Source organism: Ranitomeya variabilis, chromosome 4, assembly GCF_051348905.1.
Source record: "Ranitomeya variabilis isolate aRanVar5 chromosome 4, aRanVar5.hap1, whole genome shotgun sequence".
Lineage (NCBI taxonomy): Eukaryota > Metazoa > Chordata > Amphibia > Anura > Dendrobatidae > Ranitomeya > Ranitomeya variabilis.
In genome coordinates, this window is record NC_135235.1 from 513,815,652 (window position 1) to 513,836,783 (window position 21,132).

Sequence of the window (21,132 nt, forward strand, 5' to 3'; positions counted from 1 at the left end):
CAGTGGTGCGATATCAGTCATTGCTTGGCGCACAGAGAGCTGCTGTAACCGTGTCCCCAGAGAAGGAAATGAACTTTATTCGTCCCGGCAGTGGGGCTCTCAGTTCGGGTGCCGGCAGGTTCAAAGGGCTATTAACCTGCGGATTAACCCCATATCTGCAAGTTATAGCGTTATTTTACATGACAGATTCCAGTCAAAACATGACATGAAAAAATGAGACAAAAACGAATGTAGAAAAACGCACTTAACGCTTTAAAACACCCGCAACTAACTAAACTCGGGCTGTGTTCACACGTAGCATAAATGCTGCACTTTTTCTCTGGCACTTCTATCCGCGTGTTTTCTGCGGGTGTCTGCATCATCTCACGCACTAACAGTTTTCTGGGATTACCGTGGGTTTCCATGTGTTCACGTTGCAGATCTGAATCAGCGTATTTTAACCCTTTTTTTTAGTACGTAACTGGGTATTATTCACATTATTTTTTCTGGCTCCGCACATTAGCTCCTAGAGAGAGGATCCGCACAGTCCTGCAGCGTCTTTACCCCGGGGCGCAGTTTTCATGAAGTCGCATCGGCTTTGCTTGGACAGTTGATTGCAGCAGATTGAAAAAAAGCTGAAAAAAAGCAGCCAATACCACTTGTGTGAACGTAGCCCGTGTCACCTGCCCCGCTAATGTCGCCTCTCTGCGGGGCGCGGCTTCAGGAAAACGTACTTTCTGCGCCCCGTCATTGGGACTTGCGTCCGTTTCCTCACCCTTGCTGCACAATGTCACCCCACAAACGCCATGACGACCTGACCCTGGTCACATGTAGGTTTCACTAATTAACCCTTGGCTCTCAGCTCTCCCACAGACTGTCTGGTAACACTTATAACTAGTCCTATAGGGCAGACGTATGGCGTCATACAAACAACCAGGACATTGGAATCCGGCTTTGCTAACAGCCTACGTCATCCTCGTTTACATATATGACGTACTCTGCCTCTGACGTCACGCTGCCAGGAATCCTTCTGATTTCCAGCAGGCTGTTCCGCGCCCGTCCTCTCCGCCCCAGGCGGCTCATGTGTCTCCCCGTTGTGCAGGGCGTAGTGCGATGAGGGAGGGTGAGAAATGTCTGTAACAGCCGAACCACAGCGAACGTCCCAGACACCAACAAGTGGGCGGTGATTGTCACTGGTTTATGAATAATGAATTAGAAGGGCGGGGTTTCTGGTGGAGCTTAGGCATACTTATGCATAATTAACAATAGAGGCGGATGGTCAGAGGAGAGAGATGATTGGAGGAGAGATGATGAGTAATCTCCGCTCACAGACTGACCCCTGGAGGATTGCTGGACACTGATTGGTGGGAAAGTGACTAAGCCCGTGTGCTGGGCGGGAAAGGGTCGAAGCTCAGGCAGTGATTGGCGTGTGTGGGCGGGTCCGCGAGAGGTGGGTCAGGCAGTTTCCGGCATCGCTGCCATAGTCTGGAGGAGCTGCGTCAGAGAGGAGAAGAGCAAGAAGTTGTGAGAGGCGGAGATAGGTGAGTGTTCACACTGTGTGCTGCGCCTAGTATGGGAGCCTGGCTGCTGCTAGCGGCCTCCCCGGGGCTGTGCTGGTCCCCACACTTAAGCGTGGAACTTGTGACATGGAGGGAAGTGTGAGGGGCAGAAGCGGCTCCCCGGCGTGGAGGAGGGAGGGGGCACAGGCGGTAACAGCTGCGGCCGGGAACTCTAGGAGGGCGCTGTGTGTGTATAGTGTGCCATATGTCAGTGATGTGTGTGTGTGTGTGTGTATATGTATATATATATATATATATATATATATATATATATATATATATATATAAAATCTGGGCATGTATTGTGTATATACGTTTGTCTATATTGAACATGAAAACGACATATATAACACACACACACACACACACACACACACACACACACACACACACACACACACACACACACACACACTCCTTCCGTGTGACATGTATGTATTGTGTGTATATAGAACATTTGTCACACAAAAATATATGCACATTGTGTTTAACATTCATATATTTGCACACAAATATACATACACTTTTCATACATATTATACACTGTGTGTATGTTTACCAAAAGTTCTCAGACTGACGCACTTTGTTTTTCATGGTGCTTAGTGTTCGGGGGTTTTTAAGCTCTTGTGGTCAGATGTTTCTATGGTTACTGAGGTACAGTAATCAGCATTACATTATAGTTACAGGGTTTATTTACCCTTATTTTTTGTTTGCCCCCCTGATTTTGAGGATTGATCACAGGTTATCAATAGGATTGACATCTGGGGTGTTTCCTGTCCATTGACCAAAAATGTCAGTATTTTATTCACTGAACCACTTAATTTTGACTTTTTCCTTGTGACTCGGTATCCATCATGTTGGAGAAAGCATTGTTTATCACCAAATTGCTCCTGGATCATTGGTAGAAATTGCTTTTGGAGTCTTTATCTATGGCAGTGTTCTGAGGAAAATTGTGAGTGAGCCCACTCCATGGGTGAAAAGCCCCCACACAGGATTGGTCTCAGGATGTGTTACTGTTGTCATGACACTGGGATATATGGGAGAATGAGTGTCTGGATTATTTTCTTGACCAAGCCACTTACATTTTGAAATTTTAGGTCCATAGCCATGTAACTCCCCACATCTCTATTCTATTGAGAACCTGTGGTCAATCCTCAAAAGCAGGTGGGCAAACAAAAACACAGAAAGGGTAGGTTCACACAAGCATATTTAAATTAAAAAAAAAAAATTCACAGAATGCACAAATTTTGTGAAAATTAATATTTCCGTTAGTCTCAACTTTTGGCCACAACTGTATATTTGTATGTCATGTGGTTTGCTCTTTTAAAGTGTCAATATTTATATTAGGATTACTACTTTCAGTTATTTAATTTCTCCGGAGAGCATTGCATGGCCTACAAGTCTTCCTACACCAAATTGATGCTCTCCGCAAGGAGGAATGTTACCCCTTAGACAACCTATGTATGTACACAGTGCATGTGTGTCTACTATGTATGAGGGTACTGTCATTTCATATGAGTGTACAATGATTATGTTCACTTTTGTATGCTAGAGGGGGAAAACCAAGCTGACTTTGTGCCTGGTCTGGCATATGGCAGATACCGTTAAAGGGAATCTGTCACCTCATTTTGGCCCTATAAGCTTCGGCCACCGTCATCAGGGGCTTATCTACAGCATTCTGGAATGCTGTAGATAAGCCCCCGATGTAACCTGAAAGATGAGAAGAACAAGTTAGATTATACTCCCCCAGGGGCGGTCCCGGTGCGGTTCGGTCCGATGGGCGCCACAGGTCCGGGTCCGGCGCCTCCCATCTTCATACGATGTTGTCATCCTCCTTGCTGCTGTCGCGGCTCCTGCGCAGGCGTACTGATTTGACCTGTTGAGGGCAGCGCAAAGTACTGCAGTTCCCAGGCGCCGTCCTCTCTGACTCTTCCCTGCGCACTGCAGTACTTTACGCTGCCCTCAACAGGGCAAATTAGTACGCCTGCGCAGGAGCCGCGACAGCAGCAAGGAGGATGACAACATCGTATGATAATGGGAGGTGCCGGACCCGGATCACGACGCCCATCGGATCGCACCGGACCGCCCCTGGGTGAGTATAATCTAACTTCTTTTCCTTAAATTTCAGGTTACATTGGGGGCTTATCTACAGCATTCCAGAATGCTGTAGATAAGCTTTGGCCACCGCCATCAGGGGCTTATAGGGCCAAAATTAGGCTACTTTCACACTAGCGTTGTTTGCAATGCGTCGTTTAGGAGAAAAAACACATCCTGCAAAGTTGTCTGCAGGATGCGTTTTTTCCCCATACACTTACATTACCGACGCATTGCGACGTGTCGCAACCGTCGTGCGACGGTAGCGTTGTGTTTTGGCGGACCATCGGCACAAAAACCGTTACATGTAACTTTTTTTTTTGCGTCAAGTCCGCCACTTTCGACCGCTCATGCGCGGCCGAAACTCCGCCCCCTCCTCCCTGGACCTTACAATGGGGTGGCGGAAGCGTCGTAAGACTGCTTCCGCTGCCAACATCGGGCATCACTTTCACAATGCACGTCGGCTGATAGATTCCTGTCAGGTCCCTGTGCTCCCAGAAAAACCAGGATTTGTTTCTGCATCTGTAAAAGTGCAGAAGCCTTCTGATCATGCGCAGTGCGCCTTTCTGAAAGCGGGACCCGTACACCCGGCTTCAGAGGATGAATGCAGTGAGGGAGAGAAGCTGCGCTCATGCGCGAGCTAAGTATAGCGCTAGTGATCACGCTGACTCTTGTAAGTCGTGTTCTCACACTCAGGGGCGTGATAAGATGCTAAGTGGGCCGTCTAGTCTGGGGACACTAACGCCTCAACGACTAGTCAAAGGCCTCATTTACATATCATTAAACTGACTTTAGAATTTTCTATAAAGATGTTTATGCATGTAATGTAATACAGGGACTGTTAGAGGCAGGGTATTTATATATGCAGACACAACTGCTGGTGGTTCTGGGGTTACGAGGAGACCTGACAGGTTCTCTTTAACTTGCAATAGTGTCAATTATTTTACTGGAAAAAATAGTGTTGTGTGCCGCTGTGCCATTCCCATCAAATATGAAGTAATGGCGCTTTCTGCAGCGAATGCAGATGTGAGCGTACTGTAGAGTACTGTTGGGGCAGTCTTGCCACTCCTATCTGAGTGTTGTAATTAAGCCTTGTTCACATGGTCAGTATTTGGTCAGTATTTTACATCAATATTTGTCAGTCAAAATCAGGAGTGGAACAATCAGAGGAAAAGTATAATAGAAACACGTCACCACTTCTGTATCTTTCACCCATGATGATTTTGGCTTACAACTACTAATGTAATGTACAACAACAAATTGTATTGTGGTACCATGTTAGCCAGAAAAATCGATGTGAATACTTTTCTGCCCAATGATGACAATAGTATTCTAGGAGTGATGCCTTTATTGGCTAACCAGAAAATAATGTTTGCAAGCTTTCAGAGCACAGTGCCATTATAGAGGGCACTTGTACAGACAATAGACATTACAGCATAACAATCACAGATCAAAACAGATACCAAGAGGAGTGAGGGCCCTGCTCGCAAGCTTACAAACTATGAGGAAAAAGGGGAGACATGAGAGGTGGATGGTAACAGAACATGATGCGAGGAACCTGATTATGGTTTGTGTTTTGAATGGGCCACACAGGGATAGTTAGGTTAATGCGTTGAGGTGGTAGGCCAGTCTGAACAAATGTGTTTTTAGGGCACGCTTAAAACTGTGGGGATTAATCGTATTAACCTGGGTAGTGAATTCCAAAGAATTGGTGCAGCACGTGAAAAGTGTTGGAGACGGGAGTGGGAGGTTCTGATTATTGAGGATGCTAACCTCAGGTCATTAGCAGAACGGAGAGGACAGGTAGGGTGGTAGGCTGGGACCAGGGAGGAGATGTAGGGTGGTGCTGAGCCATGGAGTGCTTTGTGGATGAGGGTAATAAGTTTGTACTGGAGTGGATGGGTAACCAGTGTAATGACTGGCACAAGGAAGAGGCATTGGTGTAACGATTGGTGAGGAATATGATCCTGGCTGCAGCATTTTGGAGAGGGGAGAATTTTGTAAGAGGAAGGGCGATTAGTAGAGAGTTACAATAGTCCAGACGAGAATGAATAAGAGAAACAGTAAGAGTTTTTTCAGAGTCGAAAGTAAGAAAAGGTCGAATTCTAGAAATGTTTTTGAGGTGCAGATAACAAGAGTGAGCCAGTGATCAGATGTGGGGGGTGAATGAAATGGTTAGTAAAATACTGATCATGTGCACGTGGCCTTGCACTTTCTATCTATAGGAATAATGTATCCAAATGTATTTCTATGTGGAAAATGACTTGGCAGGAGATGCTTTGGGGGCTAATCCCCACAGACGTATACCAGTCATATTTTCTATTACGGTATATATTGTGGCACCACCACTGACTTAATGGAGTGGCACCAGTGAAGGCACACCACAGCCTCTCTAATCCTCTAATTGTGGATATGCGCTGATAATATTGGAAAGAAAACCATAACCTTTTAAGTACTAAAGAAATCCTGAACTGGTTAATACAGCCTAACAGCTTTTCTGATATAGAAACCCTGCAGTTACTTCCTTATGCCTCTGTAAAACACATGGGCAGAGGTTTTCTGAAGCAGACCCATCATTGCAGCGGTTTTCCAGATTTTTTTTCCCATCATTCTACTGTTTTATTTTTAGGGGCAGGGCTGTAGTGGGGATGTTTTGACTACAGTGCGGGACCACTGCAGACAGTCATTGGGCTCACCAGTCTTGTGTGAATTACATCACCATGGACCCTGTAAACAGTTATTGTTTGCAGCAGTCACGTACTGTAGTTTGATCATTATCGCTTTTTTCTTTTGTTTTAAACCAAAGTCAGGAGATGATCATGAAGAGGACAAAACTTTAAACGGAACACTGACGTCTTTTTGCATTCTCTCCTGTGTTTGGTTGAAAACCTGCATCAGAACCTGCTATAAATATTACATGTGTGATACCAATCTGAAAGGCCGCGTGCAAACGATCGGGAAGTAGCAGTGCTTTGGAGACGGCGTATGTTCACTGCCAAAGCGCTGCCTTATATTAAACACACTGAACGATGCAGATTCACTGTGTTCAATACATTCGATTGGTGACATTTCTCTTGCTGTCTGGAGAGACACGCCGCATGTCAGTCTCCACGGGTGATCTGTGGACGCCTAGTGGGCATAGGTTTTCTTGAGATTCCATACACTATGCTGTAACATCTGCCCATGGCGGGTTGGGCGCTGCGTAAGTACGCAGGGTGCAACCCACAGAAACTCTGGATCGTGTGCACATACCCTAAAAAGTTTTCCAGTTCATTTATATCCTGAACTTTTCTCCAGAATGATGAATATTTTCTCTGGGTTATTTTTGCGTCACTCTTAAACAGTAATGGGGGGTGGATTACCAATTTGCGACCATTTCATTGAAAATGGAGAGCGGCACCTTGGATTTCCAATATCCCAGAGTACATCATTAACATCAGATCAGTTAGGATCAGGCACCCATCGGCCAGCTGTTACCAATTCTGCTAGCAGACGGATGTAATAAGCGAGCAGAGCAGTTTATGACCACTCCATCATACTGTTCAGTGGCCGCTCCCAGCTGTTGCAGATCATCTCCTATTGAATAGCTGGTGACAGAAGATCGTGGGGTACCGGGTGTCGGACTCCAGTGATCTGATGCTAATTACCTATTATACACTTCTCAATAGTCACAATGCACCATTTCTATCTTTATTTGCCAATTTACTTATCTTGTACCATATTAAATGATTTGTGTCATTAAATCATCTAGATCATTCCATGGTTGATGTGATTAAAAAAATTGGGTGGAAATAATGAGGACAATGGTATACAATAGACAGAGAGCATGTATTGTGCTGGCATGGTGTAATATGACATAATTGTATTATAGCAGACAATCTATATGTGGAAGCATGCCATCATGTATTGATCTGCACTAATGGTCTAGACAGGCTGGGAATAGCAGGTCATGGTGCTCCTGTGTCCTGTTCCTTCCATCTCCTCTGTGATCCCAGGGTTGTGCTCCTCGCGTTATACATTTTGTCACTTGGATGTTTTCCATTGTGTCTGTGGTCTTCTGGTGCATGCAAACGAACATTGTGCCAGATATGTCTCTACATGTGTTTAGTGTGCAGTGAGGGTTGTCATCTCTATCTGCAGTCTTGGAGAATTCGCAGACATTTGTGCCCAGGAGGTTACTGACCTCTATGGGGAGGAGATGTGGGGCGATCAGACAAATGTGCTACTTTACCCCACTGTGACACATCATATTAGAGTAGCTTTTCTCCTAGAGTTACGGAAGGCATTAGTGATGAATAATGGATGTACTCAGAGCATGCGCTGCTCAGGGAAGTCAGTGACTTCCTGGACATCAACATTTCCTTCCTTATCATTACTATCACATATAAAGGAAGAGTTTTTCCTGCTTTGCCCTGGAATATAATAATATGGACATATTGTACCTTAGTGTGACTTCAGTTTCTGACAGGGTGTGGTGGTGACACTCAGCCGCTTATAGATTTCATGCATCTCTTTAGTACAGAATTTTAAAGGGAACCTGTCACCCCCAAAATCGAAGGTGAGCTAAGCCCACCGGCATCAGGGGCTTATCTACAGCATTCTGGAATGCTGTAGATAAGCCCCCGATGTATCCTGAAAGATGAGGGAAAAAAAGGTTAGATTATACTCACCCAAGGGTGTTCCGGTCCAGCACCTCCTATCTTCTGGTCTTCACGCTGCGGCGCAGGTGTACTTTGTCCTGTTGAGGGCAGAGCAAAGTACTGCAGTGCGCAGGCGCCGGAAAGGTCAGAGAGGCCACAGTGCCATTCCAGAAAGCTGTAGATAAGCCCCTGATGCCGGTGGGCTTAGCTCACCTTCGATTTTGGGGGTGACAGGTTCCCTTTAAGGCCTCCCCATTGTATAGTCTTTGTGCGTGGCCTTGTGCAAGGTTTTAAATATGTAAAAATCTAATGCTTATTTAACTAAATAAGGGGCATATAACCTTGGATAGCCCTTGGATTTTAGCTGTTTTCAAGTTGGTACTGCAAAGGGTCTGCAGAAGGCAATGGTTGCTTGTGTAGATGCAGATTTTTGCTGATTGAACCGATTTATTTCAATTGCGGCACCCAAAAATCTAGTAAAGATATTCTGGTTTGTATGAGTGGTGAGCGCCTAAGGACAACATAAGAATTTAATATTCACACACAGATCATCAACTTGTTAAGAATATTAAAGGGGTTATCCTATCCAAATTAAGTCTGCATTCACTCTGTATGCCTGCACACTTACGAATTCCCCCAGCGCATGCACTGTGTGGTATGAGGATTTTCCGGACCCACTTTAAAGGAAGTCTGTGAGCACAGAATGACTGTACAGACCAAGCACAGATGTCTGATGCACCCTTGGTGTGGCAAAACTGTTCAATGCACCTTCTCACCTACTTGTTCTCAGTTTATCTCCTCCTTTCTTAGGTGTGTGGAAAGAGGAGGGCAGAGATAGGTGAGGAGATGCCTGAACTACTCTGCCACACCAAGCCTGTGCTGAGCACTTGTGCTGAATTTGAATTGTTGTTTTGTGTTACGATTTATGTTACGGTTCAATATCACAGATACTACAAGAGATGAAACATCAGAATTCCCCGTCATCAAAGCTGCCCATATCAGAAGCGGTGAAATATTGCTACACTCTAGTTGATCTCATACACAGTTTCCATGTTTATAAGTATATAATATAATAAAACCGCACTCAGGTTGCGAAGTACTACACATGGCTTAATTCAATTTTTGTTATTTTGTTTCTTCAGTGTTAGCTTTCATGTAAATCCTTTCAATTCGGTGGACTCTGCTGTGTTTCTTGTGCTACAGTCTGAAGGGAATTCCCATTTTATTACAATTACTTATAAATTCATGTACGTCCGACCTCTCAACTATTAGGATTATGCGGGTCACTGATGGCCGACTCCAGTTGTTCTGCATGCTTCACTAGGCTCCCTAACTCCACTAGATTTCAATGAGAGGGACACACGCCAGCCCTTTTAACCTTCTGGTGATGTGTATAAAGAATACAGCCCCATTGTTCAGATCGTTTATGTAGGCATTGAAACTATCATTATCTGCACTTAAATCCACATGTTCTTAGTGAATTTTGCGGGTTTAATGCATCTAATGACTCGCTGTGGGGGAAACTACACTGTTGGCCAAACTAACATGCTGCTGCTCGTTAAATGAAAACCCAGTGGGCACGGGATTTATAAAAACGATCCACTGCTTGTAATGTAGAGCGCAGCATTTTGGATGCAGTGCAGGTGAGCTGTTATTCCTGATAGTGGGCACGCAGCCTAATAGAAACACATGCACCACTTCTGCATTTTTTTACCCACTTCTGGTTTTGGCTGCACCCTATAGTAAGCGACTGTGCTCTTGTGAAATGTCTTCATGCTCCTGATATGTTGCAAAGTTTCATGCAAAAAAGCTTTTTTAGACAGAGTACGGTATCTATTTTTGATTCCTTTTTTTTTGTATAAATTACTTTGTTTAAATAAATAAAAAGGATGGTCTCCGATCCCTCGGCCTAAAGAACAGGTTCCTTTGGCCCAGTGCTGGTCTCCTGTACAATGGACGTGCTCTGGTCAGATTTATTACATTATTACACATTCGGTTTATTGTCACTGCACCAGACTTGGAAATTGTGGTGGTTTCTGGATAAGAAATGTCACTTCTGTCTGCGTCTTTAGTTAGAGAACGCTCTTGTGGTTCCTTGTGATGTAACAGGCCTGTGTACGTGTTTCAGCATGTACCACATGCCCTACTATTAGTCAGCACGGGCCGCTTGGCTTACAGTGTGGAGTCATCTATCATGTTTGCTCTTTAGTTGGGGGAGCCTGTGTTGTGTGATGACCTCACTGGGGATTCACCAGATCACCAGCCTTCGATCTACATTGTGTTTTTATTGTGGTTTTTAGACCTTGTGGGTACCCCAGAGGCTTTATGCATGTTTCCATGCTTCTTCCCCCCCCCCCCCCCCCAACTAGAGGAAATTTGAAGGACCTTTACGTGACCAGAAATCTGTCTTGAATGAAGTACACAATGCTCATAACGAGGAACTTCGTCTCATTTGTTTTCTCCATGCATGACTGGTAGTGGCCCAGATAATCATCTTATCTCACTCCTCCTTGACTTGTTATATTCTATATCGCAGCAGTTTTCCATTCATTGACTTCCTATTGTGCTTGCTGCGCACTTATTGCCAAATCAAAATTAGCCATTTTTGCTATTTATTTTTTTATTTCCACTGATACTCTGAGAATTAAGATTTTTTTTTTTCTCTCTAATCCACAACACAGTTCCAAAGGTATTGGCATCCAATATGCTAATCTTTGTTCTTTACCAATGGTCAATACTCACATGATAATATTCAGACCTGCCTAAAGACAGACCCCTGGAGATCTCTGTGAGCCATGTTCCCAAAGTAAAGACCAATTATTGGGTTGACTAAATTAAAATGCTCATATCTCTGTAACCTTATGGCGGTCAAAACAACTTTTGACCTGGTGGGAAGTTGTCATACAGCTTTATGTTCAGACAGAACAATAGGATAAAGCATGGTGGAGGAATAGATTTTCAGACTCCTGATAGACTATGTAGTTATGTTGGGTTCACTGATTTTAGCTGTGCTATGGGTAAATATAGGAGTTTGGGCTGTTCTGTACATTTGGGAAAAATGTGTAAGTTCCTTACACCTGTCTCTCTTGACCATTTACAATTCCCCAAATGTCATGAAATATGGTAGAAGATGTATGTACTTGTGTATTATATACACTCTTCATCATTGAAATTACAACACGAGAAGGAAAAGTCGTGCACTTATAAAAATCACAGGAACCATTGATGTGTTAATGGTATTCATGTAGAAATAATGTTTTCTAAACATCTCCGCTTGCTCACTATGGAGTGTGCACACCAAGCACAGAATTGCACACGCCTTGCCAGCTATCAATGAGGTTATTAATGGCTGAGGAATGATCTGCCACGCTGAATCACTGCGCCATTCTTATAATCTGATGAGTTCACTTTCATGAAGAAGGCTTCACAAGGGAGTGTCATACCGGTCCTACTCAAGGCCGCATGCTGCTCATGCTACTGTGAGCAGCCAGCGTGGTCTAAACATGCTACCTGCAGCGTCTCTGAACTTATCTTCCATCGAGCACATATAAGATGTCATTGGACGCCAATTATAAAGGGAGATGCAGGCTGCGGATCTTGATGACTAATATGCTCAGTTGCATCCAGCATGGCTGAACATTTCTCAGACAATCATCAATAACCTCAATGATAACTTGGCAGCTTTCAGTGTACGCTGTGCATAAGCAGAAAGTTGCCGGTCAGTGGTGCGGGCAATGTAATGCAGAGCTCATGACTATGGATGACTACATGGCAATCGGTTTACTAGTCCTGCTGATAAAATTAAACAAATAATTATTTTATAAAAACTATACCAAGCAACCCAGTAAGTGATACTTCTCTGGAATCAGGATCTCTGCTCCTACATCATGCTGCTTTCATATTCTGAAAAAACCTGATGATAGATTCCCTTAACTCCTTCACTACATGCGTCTTACTATTATGGCGCATGTTGTGCCCTTCCTTTGATGTTGGCTCCGGTGCTGAGCCCACATCTTTCCCAGCACGTGTCAGCTGTTTTGAACAGCTGACATGTGCCCCTAATAGCTGCTGGTGGAATCACGATCCACTCATGGCTGTTAACCTGTTAAATGCAGCTGTCCGTTGCTGACAGCGGCATTTAATGTGATCACGCCGGAAGTGCATCACTAATCCCGCCCATTAGTGACCCTGTCACATGATCATGGGTCGGCATGACAACCAGAGTTCTCCAGCAGGCCTCTATGGTTGTCATTGCCGGATTGCTATGCGCGCCGCCCAGCGGTTGGCGCTCATAGCAAGTGAGCATTTCAGCTACATACAGGCAATCTGATCATCACCTGTGTGTAACAACTGCAGTTTCCAGTCTCCCATAGAGACTATAGAAGCATGCAAAAAGTAAAGCAAAAAAAAGTTACTAAAAAATGAAGTTTAAATCACCCCGATTTGCCCCATTCAAAATAAAACAATAAAAAACCACATACTGTATATACTTGAGTATAAAGTTTATGATGGCCCCATAAGATGCTCCATATTAAAATATGCCCCATATAATCCTGCATAAAGGTTAATAATGGCCCCATAAGATGCTCCATAGACACATTTGCCCAATATAATTCTGCACAAACGTTAATTATGGCCCCATGAGATACTCCATATAGGTATTTGGTATTGCCGTGTTCAGAATCGCCCGATATATCAAGCTATAAAAAGAATTAATCTGATCGGTAAATGGCATAGCAAAAAAGTTAAAACGCCAGAATTACGTGTTTTTTTTTTTTGTTTTTTTTTGGTTGCCGCAACATTGCATTAAAATGCAGTAATGGGCGATCAAAAGATTGTATCTACACCAAAGTGGTATCCATTAAAAAATGTCAGCTCGGCATGCAAAAAATAAGCCCTCACCCAACCCGAGACCACGAATAATGGAGACCCTACGGGTATCAGAAAATGACGCAATACTTTTATTTTTTTTTAACAAACTTTGGCTTTTTTTTCACCATTTAAATAAAGCACAGCCTATACAGTTGTGGCCAAAAGTATTGACACCCCTGCAATTCTGTCAGATAATACTCAGTTTCTTCATGAAAATGATTGCAAACACAAATTCTTTGGTATTATTATCTTCATTTAATTTGTCTTAAATGAAAAAACACAAAAGAGAATAAAGCAAAACATTGATCATTTCACACAAACCTCCAAAAATGGGCCACACAAGTATTGGCACCCTCAGCCTAATACTTGGTTGCACAACCTTTAGCCAAAATAACTGCGACCAACCGCTTCCGGTAACCATCAATGAGTTTCTTACAATGCTCTGCTGGAATGTTAGACCATTCTTCTTTGGCAAACTGCTCCAGGTCCCTGATATTTGAAGGGTGCCTTCTCCAAACTGCCATTTTTAGATCTCTCCACAGGTGTTCTATGGGATTCAGGTCTGGACTCATTGCTGGCCACCTGAGAAGTCTCCAGTGCTTTTTGAAGTGTGTTTTGGGTCATTGTCCTGCTGGAAGACCCATGACCTCTGAGGGAGACCCAGCTTTTTTACACTGGGCCCTACATTATGCTGCAAAATTTGTTTGGTAGTCTTCAGACTTCATAATGCCATGCACACGGTCAAGCAGTCCAGTGCCAGAGGAACCCCAAAACATCAGGGAACCTCCGCCATGTTTGACTGTAGGGACCGTGTTCTTCCGGGACATAGCATGCGCACTAATGCTTTTCGGCTTTGCCCGCAGTTGGGCAAAGCATACTGCGCAAGGCATTCTTGCCTTGCGCAGGCGTGTACTACGGAGGACAGAGAATTAATTTCAATCCAATATTGCGGCCAGCATGCAGCCAGCGAGTAAGGAAAGGGTGAATCAAACACCCGAAAACCCAGCCCATATGACCGAAAACAGGTCCTGCCAAATTCCGGTGACAGGTTCCCTTTAAACTTCTTGATGACACTGCGCACGGTAGACACAGGAACATTCAGGTCTTTGGAGATGGACTTGTAGCCTTGAGACTGCTCATGCTTCCTCACAATTTGGTTTCTCAAGTCCTCAGACAGTTCTTTGGTCTTCTTTCTTTTATCCATGCTCAATGTGGTACACACAAGGACACAGGACAGAGGTTGAACTTTAATCCATGTCAACTGGCTGCAAGTGTGATTTAGTTATTGCCAACACCTGTTAGGTGCCACAGGTAAGTTACAGGTGCTGTTAATTACACAAATTAGAGAAGCATCACATGATTTTTCGAACAGTTCCAATACTTTTGTCCACCCCCTTTTTTATGTTTGGTGTGGAAATATATCCAATTTGACTTTAGGACAATTCTTTGTGTTTTTTTTTTTCATTTAAGACAAATTACATGAAGATAATAATAAAGAAATTGTGGTTGCAATCATTTTCAGGAAGAAACTGAGTATTATCTGAAAGAATTGCAGGGGTGTCAATGCTTTTGGCCACAACTGTACATGTTTGGTGTCTATGAACTCGTAATGACCTGGAGAATGATAATGCCAGGTCAGTTTTAGCATTTGGTCAACATGGTAAAGAAAAAATTCCAAAAACCAGTTCCGGAATTGCACATATTTTGCAATTTCACCGCACTTGGAATTTTTTCCCTTTTTTTTTTTTTTTTTTAAGTACACTATATGGTAAAACCAATGATGTCATTCAAAAGTACAACCGCAAAAAACAAGCCCTCACGTGGCCATCTTGACTGAAAAATAAAAAAGTTATGCCTCTGGGAAGAGGGGGAGCGAAAAACAAACGCAAAAACGAAAAAGGGCTTTGGCGTGAAGGGGTTAAGTAGGCCGCAGTATTTGCTTTATCACAAAGGTAATCTGTCACTTGATTCATGCTGCCCAAATCACTGGCAGGATGAATCAGCCTGGCTTCACAATTACTCCAGCGTTTCAGAAAAAACCTAGTTTGAAAAGCTGGCTGTGGACTACAGGGAGACGAGTACGATGGTGCCCCTAGTCGGCTACTCCCCTCAGATGTGCGCCTGCTTTGCCTCCCCTTCAACTTTCTGGATAAAGCTGATGTTCTGTTTGTGTTATGATTGCTGGAAGTTATGCGTGTTGACAAGCTATGTTGATGAGACAGGATCTCCACTATTTCCTTTTTCCTCACTGCTTGCGCACAATCTTATGGTGTTGCCAATAGATAGAAGTATAACACTTCATATTGAATGAACATGCCTGTGTTCACACATAAGTATGTGATGCAGAGCTCCACGTTATTTGATTTGGAGATGTACCTTGGGGTACAGCATCAGGACACTATCTATCTACCGTATATACTCGAGTATAAGCCGAGATTTTCAGCCCAAATTTTTGGGCTGAAAGTGCCCCCTCGGCTTATACTCGAGTCACGGTCTGTGGCAGGGTCGGCGGGTGAGGGGGAGAGGGCGCTGAGGCATACTTACCTAGTCCCGGCGATCCTGTCGCTCCCCCTGCCCGTCCCACGGTCTCCGGGTGCCGCAGCCTCTTCCCCTGAGCGGTCACGTGGGACCGCTCATTAGAGAAATGAATAGGCTGCTCCACCTCCCATAGGGGCGGAGCCGCCTATTCATTTCTCTAATGAAGCGGTGCCGGTGACCGCTGACAGAGGAAGAGCTGCGACACCGAAGACCAGCTGTCCGGGGGAAGGAGCGGGACGCCGGGAGCAGGTAAGTATGACATATTCACCTGTCCTCGTTCCACACGCCGGGCGCTGTCTCCATCTTCCCGGCGTCTCTCTCTCCTCACTGACTGCAGGCAGAGGGCGCGATGACGCATATAGTGTGCGCGCCGCCCTCTGCCTGATCAGTCAGTGCAGGGAGACGCCGGGAAGATGGCGCCGAGGAGCTGCAAGCAAGACAGGTGAGTATGTGTTTTATTATTTTTATTGCAGCAGCAGCAGCAACAGCTATGGGGCAATAATGTACGGTGCAGAGCACTATATGGCACAGCTATGGGGCAATAATGGACGGTGCAGAGCACTATATGGCACAGCTATGGGGCAACGGTGCAGAGCACTATATGGCACAGCTATTGGGCAATAATGGACGGTGCAGAGCACTATACGGCACAGCTATGGGGCAACGGTGCAGAGCACTATATGGCACAGCTATGGGGCAACGGTGCAGAGCACTATATGGCACAGCTATGGGGCAATAATGGACGGTGCAGAGCACTATATGGCACAGCTATGGGGCAACGGTGCAGAGCACTATATGGCACAGCAATGGGGCAACGGTGCAGAGCACTATATGGCACAGCTATGGGGCAATAATGGACGGTGCAGAGCACTATATGGCACAGCTATGGGGCAACGGTGCAGAGCACTATATGGCACAGCTATGGGGCAACGGTGCAGAGCACTATATGGCACAGCTATGGGGCAATAATGGACGGTGCAGAGCACTATATGGCACAGCTATGGGACAATAATGGTGCAGAGCACTATATGGCACAGCTATGGGGCAATAATGGACGGTGCAGAGCACTATATGGCACAGCTATGGGGCAATAATGGTGCAGAGCACTATATGGCACAGCTATGGGGCAATAATGGTGCAGAGCACTATATGGCACAGCTATGGGACAATAATGGTGCAGAGCACTATATGGCACAGCTATGGGGCAATTATGAACGGTGCAGAGCACTATATGGCACAGCTATGGGGCAATAATGGTGCAGAGCACTATATGGCACAGCTATGGGGCAATAATGAACGGTATGGAGCATCTATTTTTATTTTTGAAATTCACCGGTAGCTGCTGCATTTTCCACCCTAGGCTTATACTCGAGTCAATAAGTTTTCCCAGTTTTTTTGTGGCAAAATTAGGGGGGTCGGCTTATACTCGGGTCGGCTTATACTCGAGTATATACGGTATTTTTCTTTTTTTTTTTTCTCTCAGACGCCAGACAATTCTTACCCAATATGAACGGCAGTAATGCACTCACAGCATTCCAGTAGGTGAGATGCTGTAGGTGCCGGCTAGCAGAGTGTTTCCCTCATTGGGTATATTCTCATGTGACATTTTTACACTTTTTTTTTTTTTTTCTACAACCAAAACCTTTCAAATTTTTCAAGTGGATTACATGTGATTTATCTACATTACAAATCAATAAAGTTAACATTTGTGCTGCATTTTAGTCAATAAAATTATGTTGTGTTTGTTGCAGCATTTGTGCACTTGCTCTCTATGTGTGTAGCGACTACAAAAATGCTGCAGAAGCACTGAAAAAATTGTCATGCCACTTAAATTGAGTCAGGGGAGGAGCTGTGTGCGCGTGAGATTTTTGAAATGTTGCTTTTGCTGGTACTGTAAAATACAGATTTTTTTTTTTCTGCAGGAAAAAAATGCTGCCAAACCTGTGTGAACATAGCCTTTATGTGCCCTGAATGAAGGGTACTAACCACAGCACATCTACACAGTTGAAGAGAAGTCTCCAGTAGGCAGTCTTCTGGACTGTGCCTACTGGAGTACAGTAAATGCATACTTATTGTTAATAAACAGACCAAGCCCAACATAATGATTGTTTTTTTACCTTTTGTGTCTTTTTTCATTTCCCTCTGCCCCCATGTGTTTAGGTCCAGCTGTGTACATAGCTGAGTGAATGGGCCCATTCATAGCTCAGCAGCATCCTGCTTCTCCTCAGTGCTGCAGATCTTTCGCTTTCACCTTTTGTGTACCTGACTAGTCCGACGTCTCTAAATTGGCTCATAACTGTGCTGGTAATCAGCTGACTGCTGAATATGTCAAATAGCACAGACTTCCAATATAGTTCTGCTACAGGGGCTGACATATGACTGATACAGCCTGTGCAGCCGCACAGGGTCCCAGGAGGTAAGGGACCAGTGCAGAGTGGAAACCAGAGAGAGAAACCAGCTAAAATGTCAAGGTTGTAAAACGTATAGGAAGCTATGTAGATGGCAGAAAATACAACTGTTCTGACAACACAAGGCTATTTATTCAGTGCACAGAGGAATATGGTGTATTTTTGACCTTTCCTGATCCCTGCACACTGCAGTACTTTGCTCTGCCCTCAACAGGGCAGACAAAGTACGCCTGCGCCGGAGCCACGGCAGGAAGACAAGAAGAGGACGTCATCGTAAGAAGATGGGAGGCTCCGGACCGTGACGCCCATCTGAACGGACCGCCCCTGGGTGAGTAAAATCTAACCTGCTTTTCTAACCTTTCAGGTTACATCGGGGGCTTATCTACAGCATTACAGAAAGCTGTAGATAAGCCCCTGATGGCAGTGGCCGCAGCTCTTATACAATTTTTGGGGTGACAGATTCCCTTTAAAAGCAGAATACACTCTAAATAGATCTTGGATTAGCATCCTATTGGGCTGATATGTGCATAATGGAGCAGATCTTGCTAAAGGTACCGTCACACTAAACGATATCGCTAGCGATCCGTGACGTTGCAGCGTCCTCGCTAGCGATATCGTTTAGTTTGACACGCAGCAGCGATCAGGATCCTGCTGTGATATCGCTGGTCGCTGAATAAAGTCCAGAACTTTATTTGGTCGTCCGATCGCCGTGTATCGTTGTGTTTGACACCAAAAGCAACGATACCAGCGATGTTTTACACTGGTAACCAGGGTAAACATCGGGTTACTAAGCGCAGGGCCGCGCTTAGTAACCCGATGTTTACCCTGGTTACCAGCGTAAAAGTAAAAAAAACAAACAGTACATGCTCACCTGCGCGCCCCCAGCGTCTGCTTCCTGCTCTGACTGAGATCCGGCCCTAAAGTGAAAGTGAAAGCACAGCGGTGACGTCACCGCTCTGCTGTTAGGGCCGGAGCTCAGTCAGTGTCAGGAAGCGGACGCTGGGGGCGCGCAGGTGAGCATGTACTGTTTGTTTTTTTTACTTTTACGCTGGTAACCAGGGTAAACATCGGGTTACTAAGCGCGGCCCTGCGCTTAGTAACCCGATGTTTACCCTGGTTACCCGGGGACCTCGGCATCGTTGGTCGCTGGAGAGCGGTCTGTGTGACAGCTCTCCAGCGATCAAACAGCGACGCTGCAGCGATCGGCATCGTTGTCGCTATCGCTGCAGCGTCGCTTAATGTGACGGTACCTTTAGAGTTATAGAGTGATTCTCGAAAATGCAGTAAGTGTAGCTCTTCATTTAAAGCGAACCTGTCTGCAGGATTTTGCTAAGTAAACTACAGGCATTGTTAGGTTGGCACTTTTAAACTGATTAAAATGATACCTGGGGTGGAGAAATCCATGTTGTAGTTCTTGTGTAATCAGTGTTATAAAAAAAACCCTGTGTTTTATTTTTATTGCCCTCTCTGTTATCAATCGGTAGTGAGTGTATTAAAATGCCATACTTACCAGTGCTTCTACTGTCCTCTTCGGCATCGTGATCGCGGTTGTGAAAGTCTGCTCATGCAGCATTTTCTGTGTGGCCCAGAAGTCACTTTCTCAATGTAAGATTGAGCCTCAAAAGGCGACTTTCATAGGCTTGCATTAAGTAAGGAACTAACGGCCCACGCTGTCAGTCCGCAAGAAAGACTTGTGATCATGTGATGCAGTAAAGGACCACTGCATCGCTAGAAATGGCATAAGATAGCGACTGGTAAGTACTTTAATATACACAGTTCAGTTTGCTAACAAGTGAACAATAACAACCACCCCCCCCCACCCCCACCCCCCGAAGTTGGTCCTTTATGGGTTTGTATCCTCTTCAGCAGGACTGCACTGCTCCTGAGCATCCTGGCTCTAAGCTTGCTGGAGGGTTGGCACTTCCACTTGATTGACAGCTCAGACCAGCAGCATTGCCGTGCCTCTGATTCTGCTACCTGAGGAAGCTTTACCGCTGCATGATCAGAGGAGCACAGTGGACCTGAAGATGGGCCTGGATCAGGCACAAAGAGTGCACATCAGCAATCTGACCAGCTCCAGCCACACTTCGGGAAGTTGCTGGCTTGTTTTTACAAGCACTATCCATTTGTGTCCACATAGGACGATGAGAGCGAACTTTTAAGAGTTGTTTATACTGCTATTCTATGTACTGTAAGTAGTTATGTATACTGTAGCTTTGCGGAGGAGTGTCGGGTTTTTTGCTGCCTTGCAGAAAATGTATTTTGTACACCACAAAGATCACTGTTCTTGAAGCCGCTGTGTAGAAGTGACATTCTGAAGGTGGATTTTGGCATTGCCGATGATGTTTGTGTGTATTTTGTATGCAATCTGGTTCTCTCATATTTAATGGTAAATCGGGTTCTTTCTGTTTTGCATATTGGATGGAAATAGAGATGTTATTACCATGTAATGTAACCTGATATTCAGATCACTACTTTACTCTGTGAAAAAGAAAGTTCTCCTCCAGTCACATGGTCACAGCTTTCATCTTCTCCAAAAGCTTTTAGCTATGTCCTTATTACACTAGTAATGTCAGTGGGGTGACACTTTTTTTTTTTTTTTTTTATACTTTTTGACATTCTATTCGTCTCCACTTAATTTGTCCAGTTATAAGTAACTGCCCAGATCACTAAGGGATACGGTGTTTGTAAAGAAGAAAAAAAAAAGGCATTGGGTGTAGTTAGATTTGTAGTGTGACCACAGTCAACATCACACTTCATTGTGGTCCATCACTCTAGCATTGAGTTTCCTCCGCAATAACACATGACCACTGGAAGTGACGTCAGGATGGCCCTGTGCCAGAAGATCATTAGGTGTTCTGCTGCTGGAAGACATATACTTAGTAATTAAGGACTTTCTAGTAATGCCAGTATGTGGATGACTGCATATGAAAAGCAGTATGTAATAATACATAAATGACGTTCGGCTGTGTTCTCATAGGTACAGTTAAGTTCAGAAATATTTAGACAGTGGCCATATCTAGCACAGTACGGTCTCTTTCT

The 21,132-nt window shown here is 44.6% G+C and overlaps 1 protein-coding gene across 4 annotated transcripts in view; it reads left to right on the top strand.

Annotated features, from left to right (window-relative positions):
* The first annotated feature begins 1,254 nt into the window (after window positions 1–1,254).
* STAT3 (signal transducer and activator of transcription 3) overlaps window positions 1,255–21,132 on the top strand; it is a 77,759-nt gene continuing 57,881 nt past the window's right edge. For 3 of the 4 annotated variants that reach the window (XM_077252127.1, XM_077252123.1, XM_077252125.1), the window contains exon 1: window positions 1,383–1,520. The gene's annotated coding sequence lies outside the window, so the exon portion shown is untranslated. Of the gene's footprint in view, window positions 1,521–21,132 lie in introns of all 4 variants that reach the window. The other variant, XM_077252126.1, reaches the window with a different exon arrangement.